This window comes from Phlebotomus papatasi, chromosome 2 (genome assembly GCF_024763615.1).
Source record: "Phlebotomus papatasi isolate M1 chromosome 2, Ppap_2.1, whole genome shotgun sequence".
NCBI classification, from domain to species: domain Eukaryota; kingdom Metazoa; phylum Arthropoda; class Insecta; order Diptera; family Psychodidae; genus Phlebotomus; species Phlebotomus papatasi.
This window is the reverse complement of record NC_077223.1, coordinates 99,290,838-99,304,821: the sequence shown is the minus strand read 5'-3', so window position 1 is coordinate 99,304,821 and position 13,984 is coordinate 99,290,838. Positions and strand designations below refer to the sequence as shown.

At 31.6% G+C, this 13,984-nt stretch overlaps 1 long non-coding RNA gene across 1 annotated transcript; it reads right to left on the bottom strand.

Annotated features, from left to right (window-relative positions):
* Positions 1–4,827: 4,827 nt before the first annotated feature.
* On the bottom strand, positions 4,828–13,984 carry LOC129800382 (uncharacterized). Its single transcript, XR_008751621.1, has 3 exons — positions 13,368–13,984; positions 13,178–13,290; positions 4,828–5,279 (listed from the first exon to the last, which is right to left on the bottom strand). It is a non-coding gene; the product is annotated as an uncharacterized LOC129800382 (long non-coding RNA).

Sequence of the window (13,984 nt, the reverse complement as noted above, 5' to 3'; positions counted from 1 at the left end):
GAAAGTTGAATGTAACATACAATAATATACAATACAATTTTTACTATGGAATTTAACAAATAATCTAGATAATGGGCCAAATTCTCTAATTCTGCACCCAAAGTGAGGTTTTGTTTATGTTATTGTTTCTGGTAACCTGCAAAATCTGACCAGCACTTTAAGTGATAAAAAATTTAAGAATTTCTTGTCCGGATGTAAGTTTTATCACAAATTGTTCAATTTGAGAGTTAAATAAAACAATTTATGAGGTTTTCCAAACGGTATTAGAGTCTTTTCTGAATCCAAAAAACATCAAAATATAACCGTGTCAAGTCCAACAAAATACAAAATAAATGTTTGAAATATCAAGAATTTATTAATTTGGGGCCCCATATTAATCATTAGTTACACTTTTATACATATTTAGATCTTTGTCGTCTTGTATTTTAGTAATTTAACAAATTTTTTCACCCAAAACCTCACAATTTCTATGCCTTGTATCTCCTCAATTCCTGGATATTTCCTGTCCGGGTCGCTAGTAGATAGTCAAGGGGGCCACAAAAATCTTTATTAGCCCCCGAAACTGCTTCCCGGACAATATTTTTGCACATAAAACACAAAAATATTTCTGACACAAATAACCTTAAATTGCTTAAATTTAGAAAAAAATCTGCATCATTTAGTACTTCCGACGACGTCCGCGGAAAAACACGGACAAAAATCGGACAACTGTAGATTCTGTCTACAGATTTTAAATATAGTTTTTTATTTAACACTTTAAAACCCAAAGTGGCATTTTACTCCAATTTTAAGTTTAGAGCTTTATAGCAAGAATTCTATTCGATATTATGCTAAAGTAATAATACGAATGTATAGAGAATTTAATTAGCTTTCTATTTATCTATGATTTAAAAAAATTATCCAAAAACCAAAATATGGGCGTAGAATACCAAATTGGCATAAAATGCCACCTCCTTTTTTATATGGAGTTTGACATCTGAAATGGACATTTGAATGGCTTTTTTCTCAAAGGTCGAGGAACATTTCATGATTTAGACCAGAAAATAAATTCTGCAAGTACTGCAATTGCTTATCAAAAATAATGAATATCTTGAATATTTATTGTGGTTTCCGTGTATTGAAAGGGTGTTGCAAAAATAGTCGCCAAAAGCGAAAAATTAAAAATTTATGATTCACAAAACCTCTTCTTTGGCGAGAATTCATAACCTGTTAACATTTAATAGGTTTAGATGTTTGAAAATTGGATAAAAAATCGGAAAAAGGTGAAAAATTTTTATTGCAAAATTCAGTTATGAGTCTTAGAACTGCTACAGAACCGTTACGGAGTGTAAAACTATTAAAAATCGGTTTTTGTTAAAAATACCTGCACTGGCATTTTATGCCAATTTGGTATTTTACGTGATTTTTGACTCGGGTTTTAAAGTGTTAAACGATGATAAAATTAATTATCACTTACATTTTATTTTATTTAGAAAAAAAAAACCTTAACCCTCTAACGTGTAAGACCGCCTCCGGGCGGTCTTCACAAAAATCACATTTACAGCGATTACAAAGTTTTTATTTATTTAAAAAAAAACTATAGTGTCCTCGGTAGTACCTTTACTAACATCTTCTGAAAGTTTGAATTCATTTTGACTCTTCGTTTAGTTGCTATCCTCAGTTTTGTGTGACAGGTCGGAGAAAAAGCAACAAAAAATATTTATGCAAGAAAGCTCATTTCCAATTTCAAGAAAAACACCGATTTACAGTTATCTGACTAAAATAATCTTATTTTTTACTGAAAGATATGTCGTTCTACTTTGTATATTTTATTTAGAAAATTTGAAAAAAGTAAAAATGTAAATTCTAGAAACAAAAAGAGTTTCAATTTTTTTTTTATATTTTCTCACCTAGCGCCTAAACTAAAAGAGATAATGAAGAATGGATGGTTTTTTTCTATTTTCTTAGATCATAATTATCTTGGAAAACATTGACCTCGTTTATATGTACAGCTTAGTTTAAACTATATTTAAAATCTGTAGACAGAATCTACAGTTGTCCGATTTTTGTCCGTGTTTTTCCGCGGACGTCGTCGGAAGTACTAAATGATGCAGATTTTTTTTCTAAATTTAAGCAATTTAAGGTTATTTGTGTCAGAAATATTTTTGTGTTTTATGTGCAAAAATATTGTCCGGGAAGCAGTTTCGGGGGCTAATAAAGATTTTTGTGGCCCCCTTGACTATCTACTAGCGACCCGGACAGGAAATATCCAGGAATTGAGGAGATACAAGGCATAGAAATTGTGAGGTTTTGGGTGAAAAAATTTGTTAAATTACTAAAATACAAGACGACAAAGACCTAAATATGTATAAAAGTGTAACTAATGATTAATATGGGGCCCCAAATTAATAAATTCTTGATATTTCAAACATTTATTTTGTATTTTGTTGGACTTGACACGGTTATATTTTGATGTTTTTTGGATTCAGAAAAGACTCTAATACCGTTTGGAAAACCTCATAAATTGTTTTATTTAACTCTCAAATTGAACAATTTGTGATAAAACTTACATCCGGACAAGAAATTCTTAAATTTTTTATCACTTAAAGTGCTGGTCAGATTTTGCAGGTTACCAGAAACAATAACATAAACAAAACCTCACTTTGGGTGCAGAATTAGAGAATTTGGCCCAATAAATGCAAAAAATCATGGTAAAACTGATTTTTTCACCATTTGAGCAAATTGTAAACATTACAACATAACCACACATTCTCATTTTATCCTAATGAATAATGAAAAATTAATAAATTTTCCCACAATCACTCATTTATTGACTTCTTTTGAACTATTTCTTGAATATAATTTAAAACTACTTGAAAATAATTAATTTTTTTAACAAATGAACCTATTTTTTCTGGATATTAGACTATACACTGTCCAAAACCATTTACAGTGTAAAAACGATACAATCAAATTGCACCCAAATTTTCATTTGACACTAATTCGGTTTGAAACGATTTCTTGCACTCCTCTGGTATAATGGATTAAAACAAACATGAGCAAGAATTCGTCGTATTTGAACAAAAGTCAAAATGTCATTCTAAGATGGCGGGAGGTACACTGAAAAAAATGTGATGTCATTGCGCGCGAAAGTGACATAACCTCAATAGCGCGTGTTGTGTTTATTTTCATTTTTCCGTGAAAAAAATCAATTTTGTGCAGTTTTAACCAATTATACCTGAATAATATTGATAAGATGAGTGAGAAAACACATAAAATGATAACTGAGGAACCATCTGATGAAGAAAGCAGCAAGAATGATTCCTATGATTGGCAAGTAAACAGAGATGAAGGAGGGCCCAGTATTTGCTGGAATGGAAACTGGTGTCCGGGCAGACTGTCACTTCCTCCATAAATTTGCCCGGCTGTTCGAAGAACATCGGCACATGATGATATGTACCCGTATGATGGAAATTATCAAGAATATATTGAGGAAGTGGAAATATCAACAATTCACACGATGCTGGACCAGAAAATTCTCAATGTGGACAGTGAATTATCTGTACTCTCTGTACTTTGCCCTTAATGGGTACAGTGAGAAGCACACAGCCCAGGGGGAGAGCTCTAGCTTCAGAATCACCTTCCGGAGGATCTGCAATTGTGCGCACTTGTGACATCCGGGAAGAACTCAAGAAAATTCGTTTTCTCACCCTCTCTGTAATTTGCTGTAGGTCCAGTGAGGTTAACTTCCCTTATCCACACAGAAGCATTTGCCATCCTAATGAGCATCTCCAATTCCAATTTTCTCTGCCCAAATGCCTGAAAGCTTCACCAGTTGTGTCTCGCGGATTCAGAATGTTGTTGTGTGTGATGGGTCAGAATCCCCCAATAGGATCATGCCTCGGAATAGTCCAATGGTGGATGAGGTGCACGATGTCAGGAACATGATGGACTCTTAGAGAATTTACTATGTACGTTCAATCAGACAGCAGACAGACAATCCCAATACTAAAGTCCTGTACTGCTCCGTTGGCTCCGTTAATAGATGCATCTCTATTACGGGCGGCTAGATCCCTACTCAAGTCCTGGGCGAGTCCAATATTCACCAACACCATCACGGATGTCTCTCCGAGAGGTACTCAAAACTCCTCTATGCCCATCTCCTGGACAGCCGCGGATCCCGGCTCATCTGCAGGTACAATGTTCGCTTCGACAGCATGCTGGAGATCTCTTTCGACCGGCCAGTTTTCACTCACTCAGTGCTACAAACGCAGAAAGTCTGTTTGGGATGGCCTCATATGGGTCATTGTCTCAACTTTCACCAGGGAGGATATATAGGGTAAAGTGGTACAAGTTGGACAATGGTACAATTTGGACAGGGCTTTTTGTGTTGATAAATTTAGTACTTCATTTTTATTTGTATATTTTTAATGCTTTAGTTTTATAATTTGGTTCCTTGTGCTTCAAAACAAATTTTGTACTGTATTTATCAAGAAAAAAGCCATGTCCAACTTGTACTTGCGAATTGTCCAACTTGTAACACTAATTCCAAATTATACACTTTACCCTAGAAGAGACTTTTCCGTCATTACATGAATACTAATTTTTAGAGAAACTTCAAATGCTGGATTTTTGTGTGAAGTGAAATACATAAAAATTGTAGAAATATTACTCAAAATTTTAAATAAATATTTATGAACTTTAGCGAAAATTGTAAAAGTCTGCTCCGTGCGACTTCTTTTTGATAAGAAAGGAGTAAAATAATATTCTCAAAGAAAATTTTACTTAATTGGCGAAAGAATTTTGGAAATGATAATAAATTGTGGTTTTAAATAAAAAAAAAAAAAATTGGTAGATTTAGTAGTTTTATTATATTTGTACACAGTAGAATAGTATCCATTTTTAGTTGAAAGCAACGATTAAATGTTTTAGTAAATTTAAAAATATATTAAAAATTTTAATAAAACTTTATTCAAAATAATCTGAGAAATCGAATCTATTTTTTTTAATTTTCTACTTGAATACAATAGTTTTTTTTGCTATGAAATGAATTTGCATATATTAATTTGTATAATTTTAAAAATAATATTTTTCCATAACAGGACACAATTACTAACATTTATCAAGAAAAATCTTATTTATTTTTTTATTGATTGAATGTTGTTCTATTCGACGTGCGGAAGTTCCAATCGTTGTAACATTTTAATTCGGGATACTAGTATATGTGATGTATTTTGTTCTGCGGGGTGAGTGCAGAGGAATTATACTCAATCCCAAAATCAAAAACTCACAGGAAATACCTAAAAAAACAAAAAAAAAATATTTAAAAAAAAATGATTAATCAACGCAGTAAGAAAACATAATGAATGCAAATGCTTGGAAAATAATGTAAAAATCAATTATCTTTTTTTTATTTCCATCTCTATCTTATCTTTCTATACTTACAGTGTGGTGGAAATAAATATAACTCCATTCCATAATTCTAAATGGACCTTAACAAAAAAAAAGGAAGTCAAGACTGAAAAATCAAAATGTCGATTTTTTATATTGGCATGGAGGAACATTTTGAGACTTTTTTGTTAAGTTCATTTAACTCTTTCGTCTCTTTTGGGACTGTAGTACCCAAAGAAGCATATGCATTTTCCATGAAAAACAATGTTTTTAATTATTCAGAACTGATAAAAATCCTATTCTTGTGGATGATTACAAACTATAAGGATGTCCAAATGTAAGATATTTTTTGTAGGACTTCAATTAATTCTTGAGCTTAGATATTTTTGATTAAAAAATGGTAAAATTGTCTTGCAGCATATGCTGCAAGCAGGAATTAACCCTTTAACTCTTTCGTCTCTTTTGGGACTGTAGTACCCAAAGAAGCATATGCATCTTCTATCAAAAACAATGTTTTTTAATTATTCAGAACTGATAAAAATCCGATTCTTGTGGATGATTACAAACTATAAGGATGTCCAAATGTAAGATATTTTTTGTAGGACCTCAATTAATTCTTGAGCTTAGATATTTTTGATTAAAAATTGTGAAATTGGCTTGCAGCATATGCTGCGGTCCGGAAAGAGTTAAGAGAAAATTAGCGGGTTTTTTTTTTAATACAGTGGTGAAAATAAGTATAATTCCACCCCATAATCCTTAAAAGAACTCAAAAAACTTGAACTCGTGATTTATATGCTATACTAGATCTCGACTCGAGTACTATAATTGTAATTTGAATTTCATGAATTTTTAAATAATATTGTGTACAATACAATATTTTAATACTTAATACTATATTTTTTAATGTTTCTAAAATATTTAAATTTTCTTATTTATTTTAAACTTACTTAATATTTCTAAAGTATTTTTATTTCATTTTTTCTTTTTCATAAATGCTCAAAAAACTAAATTAACGTTAATACTAATTAAAGAAATAAATAATAATAAAAAAACTTTTTCCATGGACACGGTATTGAGAAATTCTCAATTTGCATATACTTGTCAAAAAAATTTCTCTCATTATTGTGAATTTAATAATAATAATAATAATAATATTTGTAAATTAACTTTGCCAAAGATCGTTTTGCTATATCTTGAGTGAAAATATCTTCTTATGTTAGGAAATTTATATTCCCCAAAAAAATCTACTTTGAGTTGTCTTTATATAGGACTCCTATACTAAAACAAATTTAAAGATTTTCACACTTTCTTGTGTGTTATATTTTCCCAACAAAACGCCAATTTCAAAATGAGCGTTAGCAAGCGTTCTAGTATTCATAGCAAAAAATAAATTCTTGAACAAAAATCTTCAAATTGTCATGCACAATTTAAATTTATTTTATAAAATAAATTTGAAAATGCTAAAACAGATTTTATAAGGCATGACCATTTAAAATAAATTTGAATTAAAATGTTAATTTGTTTAAATGCATTTTTTGTATTATTTTGAAATAAGTATAGTTTATAAACTTATATTTTAATACATAATATAGCGTCTGTCATTTGATTGTTAAAAAAATCTTGGATTGATATAAAGACTCACTAAAATTCATCAAGAATATTATTCGAATTGAATGTAAGATTCTCACATCTTCAGCATAAAATCCCATCTGACCAGATAAGCGTGAATTATAGCCTGAGTTAACCCCTATCTTTCACACCTTACTTTTAAGAAGCTCCCATACAAAATACCCCTTACTAAATATATGTGAAGGACACTGTTTTGCGTTCATGGTGGCGAGCAGCGGAACTATGAAATTTATGTTGCCGGCCGTGTTGCTCAGTTGACAGTGACAATATGGAATATTTTCTAAATAATTTTATTTGTTTTTTAAATTGATTCAAAGTTTCTCAGTGATTTTGCGCGATTTCAGTGATTTTATTAATAATATTAAATATGCGATACTGTGTTTCGTGTAGAGAAAAATGTAGTGATAACATTAAACAAATTAGAACCCTAAAATACGTGTTTTTATTTCTTTTTCGTGAGTATTTTTAGTAGACAATTTTTTATGCAATTATTTTTCCTTTTCTAAAATGTTAAATCGTGACCACCAGTTTAGTCAAACAGATCATTATCCTTATAGCTTTTGTGGTTTGCATAATATTCGGAAGTGAAATCAGGAGGTGCATTTGACAGTTCCATTCACCCGCCATTGATATACGTGGCAAAATCCAGTCCTTAACTCGGGCCTACCACTCAAGATCTATGCGATGAGGCATGAAAAAGTGCCTAAAGCTGGGGTGTGAATTAATGGCTCAACGCTGGGCCCCCTTACCCTGTGTCAGACGGGATAGTTCAAATTGTGTAAAAATAAACCGCATATTCTAAGCCAGAGGAGTGCAAGAACGGTTTGAAACCGAAAAAACGTCAAATGAAACTTGTACGTCAATGGTCAAAACGCTACTTGAACAAACTTATTTTGACGTTTATTCGGTTTCAAACGCTTCTTGCACACCTCTGTTCTAAGCATTAAATGGTTACGTATGTGCATAAAACCCGCACAACTTTATCATAAAGCGGGTAGGATTCTCTTTAACTCACAAACCTCAAGAATAAAACATTCTAAGACAGTACTCCCAAGAAAAAAATAAATAAAACGGTTAATGCGCTTAAAGTCACGCACAGCTGAAACATAAAACGGTCAAGATTGCGCTTAAAATCACGCTCAGCTTAATCATAAAACGATTATTGTGCTTAAAATCACGAACAGCTCAATCACAAAACGGTAAATGAGCTTAAAATTACGCGCAGCTCAATCATAAAACGCTTAATGCGCTTAAAATCACGCACAGCACAATCATAAAACGATTAATGCGCTTAAATTCACGCATGGCTTAATCATAAAACGGTTCATGAGCTTAAAATCACGAACAGCTCAATCATAAAACGGTTATTGCGCTCAAAATCACGCATAGCGCGTTTTTCAGCGAAATTTTAACCGCTTTATAATTGAGTTGTGTGTGATTTTAAGTGCATTAAGCCTTTTATGATTAATACGTGCCTGATTTTAAGCGTATTTGCCGTTTTATGATTGAGCTGTTCGTGATTTTAAGCTCATAAACCGTTTTATGATTAAGCCATGCGTGAATTTAAGCGCATTATCCGTTTTATGTTTGAACTGCTCCGGAATTTAAGCGCATTAACCGTTTTATGATTATGCTGTGCGTTATTTTAAGAGCATTAAATGTTTTATGATTGAGCGGCGCGTAATTTTAAGCTCATTAACCGTTTTATGATTGTGCTGTGCGTGTTTTCAGCGCAATCTTGACCGTTTTGTGGTTGAACTTTGCGTGTTTTTTAATCAGAGCTTTGACCGTTTTATTATACAGGTTTTCGATTTTTAAGCTCCGTCTCAACCTCTTGCTAATTGAGCAGCGCGTGATTTCAGCACTATTTTAACCGTTTTATTATGCACAAATTTATCAACAGGTTTAAACACAATTTTAAATTTTAACCGTTTTTGCTGAAGCTGCGTGAGCTGCGTGAGGGTCTTACACCCAATTTAAATAATTTTTTATGATAAATGTTAGCGGGTTTTCTACTTATCCCAAGATATATCTTTTGGCATTTTAAAGTGCCAAACGCTATTAGGTATGTAAATACAAGTTTATGAACTTCATAATTATTTCCAAAAAGTAAAAAAAAAATATATTGAAGCTTTTTAATAACTTATAATTCATAATTATTTTTTAATGCTTCTGCGTTGTATAATCTATATTGGGGCCTATCCATCTCAAGATGATCATAAGGGTCCCTTCATGGTGTCAGAAGTTTTTGAATTTTACATATGTTAAAATACGTTATAAAATAATAAACTGATAATAAAATAATAAGTTTTTTTACCCAAAAAAATCCTGACCGGAGATACATGCCGTCAAAGATGACGTCTTGAGCTGTCATTACTCATTTGCGATTTTTGGTAAATATTTTAAAATGCACTATCTCGGGAACGGGCTGTGATATCTTCTATTCTTTTATTATTTGAAAGATAATTTTACTCTTAAAATAATATACTCGATTTTGACTTATCTGCTCCATTTTTTGTGGCGGTTTCCTGAATCTTTTTTAAAAAGAAATTAAAAATTATTTTTTCCCAAAAACCCCATTCTCAAAATTTTTGATTTTTTTATTATTGACTAGTAACATTGAGTACTACATTCCCTGAAAAAGTGAGGTTCCACTTTTGCATTACTTGGGTAAGTGTGCCAAATTCCGGCCAGCTTGCAATTTCGGCCACATTTTTTGTTCCTCGTATTTCCATGAATTTTTAGTTTTTACATACTCAAGAGATTATACAATGCAAAAGAATAACAGAAAAAGTAAGCTTCGACAAACAAGATGGCATGAAAAAGATATTGGAAGAATTTCCGAAGGGCAAGGAACTATGAGAATGAAGGTGGCCGAAATAGGGCACCAAAGCTATGTCTACATTTTTATTCTTTTTAAAATGTATTAAGAATAATTTTAAAGTAAATAAAGACGATAAACTGTCTACAAGGTTCCAAGCAACACTCCTTAAGTAGAAGGAATGAAAAAAATCAATTTCTATTAAAGATATTATATTTCAAACTTGAGACTTTGGCGTTTGCATGCAACTATGCCGAAATTTGGCACACTTATCCTTGATTTTAGATATATGTTCAATTTTTTTCATATTTAGGATTTGTTTTTTTGAAAAATCAAAAACTTTTTTTTTCTCGAAAAGCCACTCTCAAAATTTTTGTTTTCTTTTACTGTTGATCAGAACATTGGGTACTACATTCCATAAAAAGAAGGGCTTCCACTTTTGTGTTTAACTTGTTTTTTTTTTTAATAAATAAGATTTATTTACAAACATTTATTATACATTTATTTAAACATTTTTAAAATTACATGAAACCAATTAAACTTAAAATTGGAAGTTCAACTTTTCAGGGAATATATTACTCCATAGTACTTACGAACTGTTAAAAAAACAAAATTTTTGGAACTCGCAATTTCGATTGTTTTTTTTTTTAATTTTTCAATGAATATAAAAAAAGTTAACCCCCTCCCCCTTTATGGCCTCCCGACTTATCTGTAATGGGTCAAAAATTTAATTTTGAATCAATTGGTGAAATTGGCTTGCAGAATTTTTTAATCAAAAATATCTAAGCTTAGGAATTAATTGAGGTCCTACAAAAAATATCTTACATTTGAACATCCTTATAGTTTGTAATCGTCCAAAAAAAATCGAATTTTATCAGTTCTGAATAATTAAAAAAAAGGCTGCGACTTTTTGGTCAGTTAAACATAAAATACTTACTGACCGTAAAATTAAATATAGTCAGTAAAAATCAAATTTTATATTTTTTAGATATCAGTAGCGCCTGTTGAGACAAAGGGAAATTTTTCGTGCTTTGGGAAGTCATTTGTACCGCCTGTTGATGCAAAGGGAAATTTTCTGTGTTTTTAGACTGACTTTTTACTGACCAAATTTAATTTTTTCCGATTTTTTAAAAAGTTTTTTACTGACCATATTTAATTTTTTACTGACCGAATTTGTCTTTGTACCGACCAAATTTAATTTTTTACTGATTTTTTAAAAGTTTTTTACTGACCATATTTTATTTTTTACTAACCGAATTTGATTTTTTACTGACCAATATTTTATTTTTTAATGACCAGTTTGAATTTTTTTACTGACCTAAAAGATTTTAAAACATTGTTTTTCATACAAGATTCATATGCTGCTTTTGGTATTCAGAGACCCAAAAGGGATGAAATATAGACTTTTTATATTGATAGAAAAAGGGCATTATGTTGTTCGTAGTTTTTTTTTTTTGAGACTAGGCTTGTTAAGTTCTTTAAAGTATTATGATTATCGGGTGGAATTGTAATTCTTCCCTCCACTGTTTACGTATTCGGTGGCAGTAAGATTATTACCAAAAGAAAACCCTATCTAAAGATAAATTCAGTTGTTTTTTGTTGTAACTCGGAAAATTTGCATTGTTCTTTTTACCTATAAAAAGTTGTTATCTTACTTTTTAACTCTTTCGTCTCTTTTGGGACTCTGAGTACCCAAAGCAGCATATGAATGTTCTGTGAAAAACAATGTTTTTTTTTTAATTATTCAGTATCAGAACTGATAAAAATCCTATTCCTGTGGATGAATCCAAACTATAAGGATGTCCAAATGTAAGATATTTTTGTAGGGCCTCAATTAACCCTTTAAGGACGATTGGAACACCGGTGTCCCATAAAGAAAATAATTTTTCCTGACTACCTAAAGTTCTTTTTTTCTTATGTTTGTACATAATTGTAAAGTAGAAGGTTGAGGGAATTTGGGATATTTTTTGCAAGTCTCCAGATATTTGCTATACAGTAAAAATTTAAGCTCAAAAATGGCGAATTTTTTAAATTCTCATATTGCAAAATGATTTTAATTCTTTTATACTTCCAATCTTTTTTAAGCAAAATCGTTTTGGAAAAAGAATCTAAAATACTCAAACATAAAATTTTTTAATATAGTGAAAATTATCATTCACTAGTATTGTCATATAGTTGATGTACATTTTTGGACTATTTTTGTCCCTGTCGCTCGTAGAGATAAAATATGCACTGAATCAGAATCTCTTGGACTTTTGAAGGTTAGATGTAACACGTTTCACTGATTTGGTTTATCGGTTAGATTTTTGGTCCGTAAAAAGTGGCTCGTCGTTAACTTTTTCCGGAACGCAGCATATGCTGCAAGCCAATTTCACAATTTTTAATCAAAAATATCTAAGCTCAGGAATTAATAGAAGTCCTACAAAAAATATCTTACATTTGGACATCCTTATAGTTTGTAATCATCCACAAGAATCTGATTTTTATCAGTTCTGAATAATTAAAAAACATTGTTTTTGATAGAAGATGCATATGCTTCTTTGGGTACTACAGTCCCAAAAGAGACGAAAGAGTTAAAGGGTTAATTCCTGCTTGCAGCATATGCTGCAAGACAATTTTATCATTTTTTAATCAAAAATATCTAAGCTCAAGAATTAATTGAGGTCCTACAAAAAATATCTTACATTTGGACATCCTTATAGTTTGTAATCATCCACAAGAATAGGATTTTTATCAGTTCTGAATAATTAAAAACATTGTTTTTCATGGAAAATGCATATGCTTCTTTGGGTACTACAGTCCCAAAAGAGACGAAAGAGTTAAAGGGTTAATTCCTGCTTGCAGCATATGCTGCAAGACAATTTTACCATTTTTTAATCAAAAATATCTAAGCTCAGGAATTAATTGAGGCCCTACAAAAAATATCTTACATTTTGACATCCTTATAATTTGTAATCATCCACAAGAATATGATTTTTATCAGTTCTGAACAATTAAAAAAAAACTTTGTTTTTCACAGAACATTCATATTCTTCTTTGGATACTCAGAGTCCCAAAAGGGACGAAAGAGTTAACTCTTTCCGGAGCGCAGCATATGCTGCAAGCAAATTTCACAATTTTTAATCAAAAATATCTAAGCTCAAGAATTAATTGAGGTCCTACAAAAAATATGTCACATTTGGACATCCTTATAGTTTGTAATCATCCACAAAAATAAGATTTTTATCAGTTCTGAATACTTAAAAAACATTGTTTTTCACAGAACATTCATATGCTGCTTTGGGTACTCTCGTCCCAAAAGAGACGAAAGAGTTAAATGCTGAATTCACTTTTAGATTAAATTAGGAAAATACTTACTGCGATCCTTCATTTGTCTGTACAGGCCATTAGATAAGGCAGCAGCCCAACCGGGGAGGCAAACTATGGTATGACCTCAAAGATACTGTTTACCATCTTAGCCAGAATTAATGCTGAGGATTGAAAATATTCATATTCATTGATTAGTAATTTTATGGACTAGGAAGCATAACCTTCATGCAAAACATACCTGATCTAATCAAATCCAAAAGACATTCGTCAAACTTTTATCTTGGAGGTTCTGTTCTACGAGACGTACATCCATGAGAAGTCTCTTCGAGTGAGAAGTCCAACAAGAAATACATCACGTTTGATGACGCTTACGTGATCAAGAGTGGAGGGTACAAATTTTCCAAAATCCTCCAAAAATTGAAGACAATCAGTCGCCTCCTTCTCACCGGAACATCCCTGCAGAATAATTTCCACGAATTCAGACACTTCTGTGCTGAATTTCCTCCTTCCGGACGTCTTCAACGGCGACGATGATTTCGACTCCTGTGGTACTAACGCGACTAAACCAGAGTCACCGTTACTTCTTTCCTGTCTTGTTAATTTAATGGGAACATCTTCTGTGGCCTATCTGAAATTTCCTCCGTCTCTGGCTCTTTATAAAAACTCCTTCCGGAAGCTCATTTCAGTATCAAATTTGAAGCTCTCCGGACTGTATTTGCACTTGGATGAGCATTCAAAATTAATCAACAATATGTCCAGGAGCTTTCAAATAGTATATTTTCACTTAATACTCTTTTTGTTAGTTTCGCGGACGTACTTTATTGATGTATTCTGGTGATTTTTGTCCAAAAACTC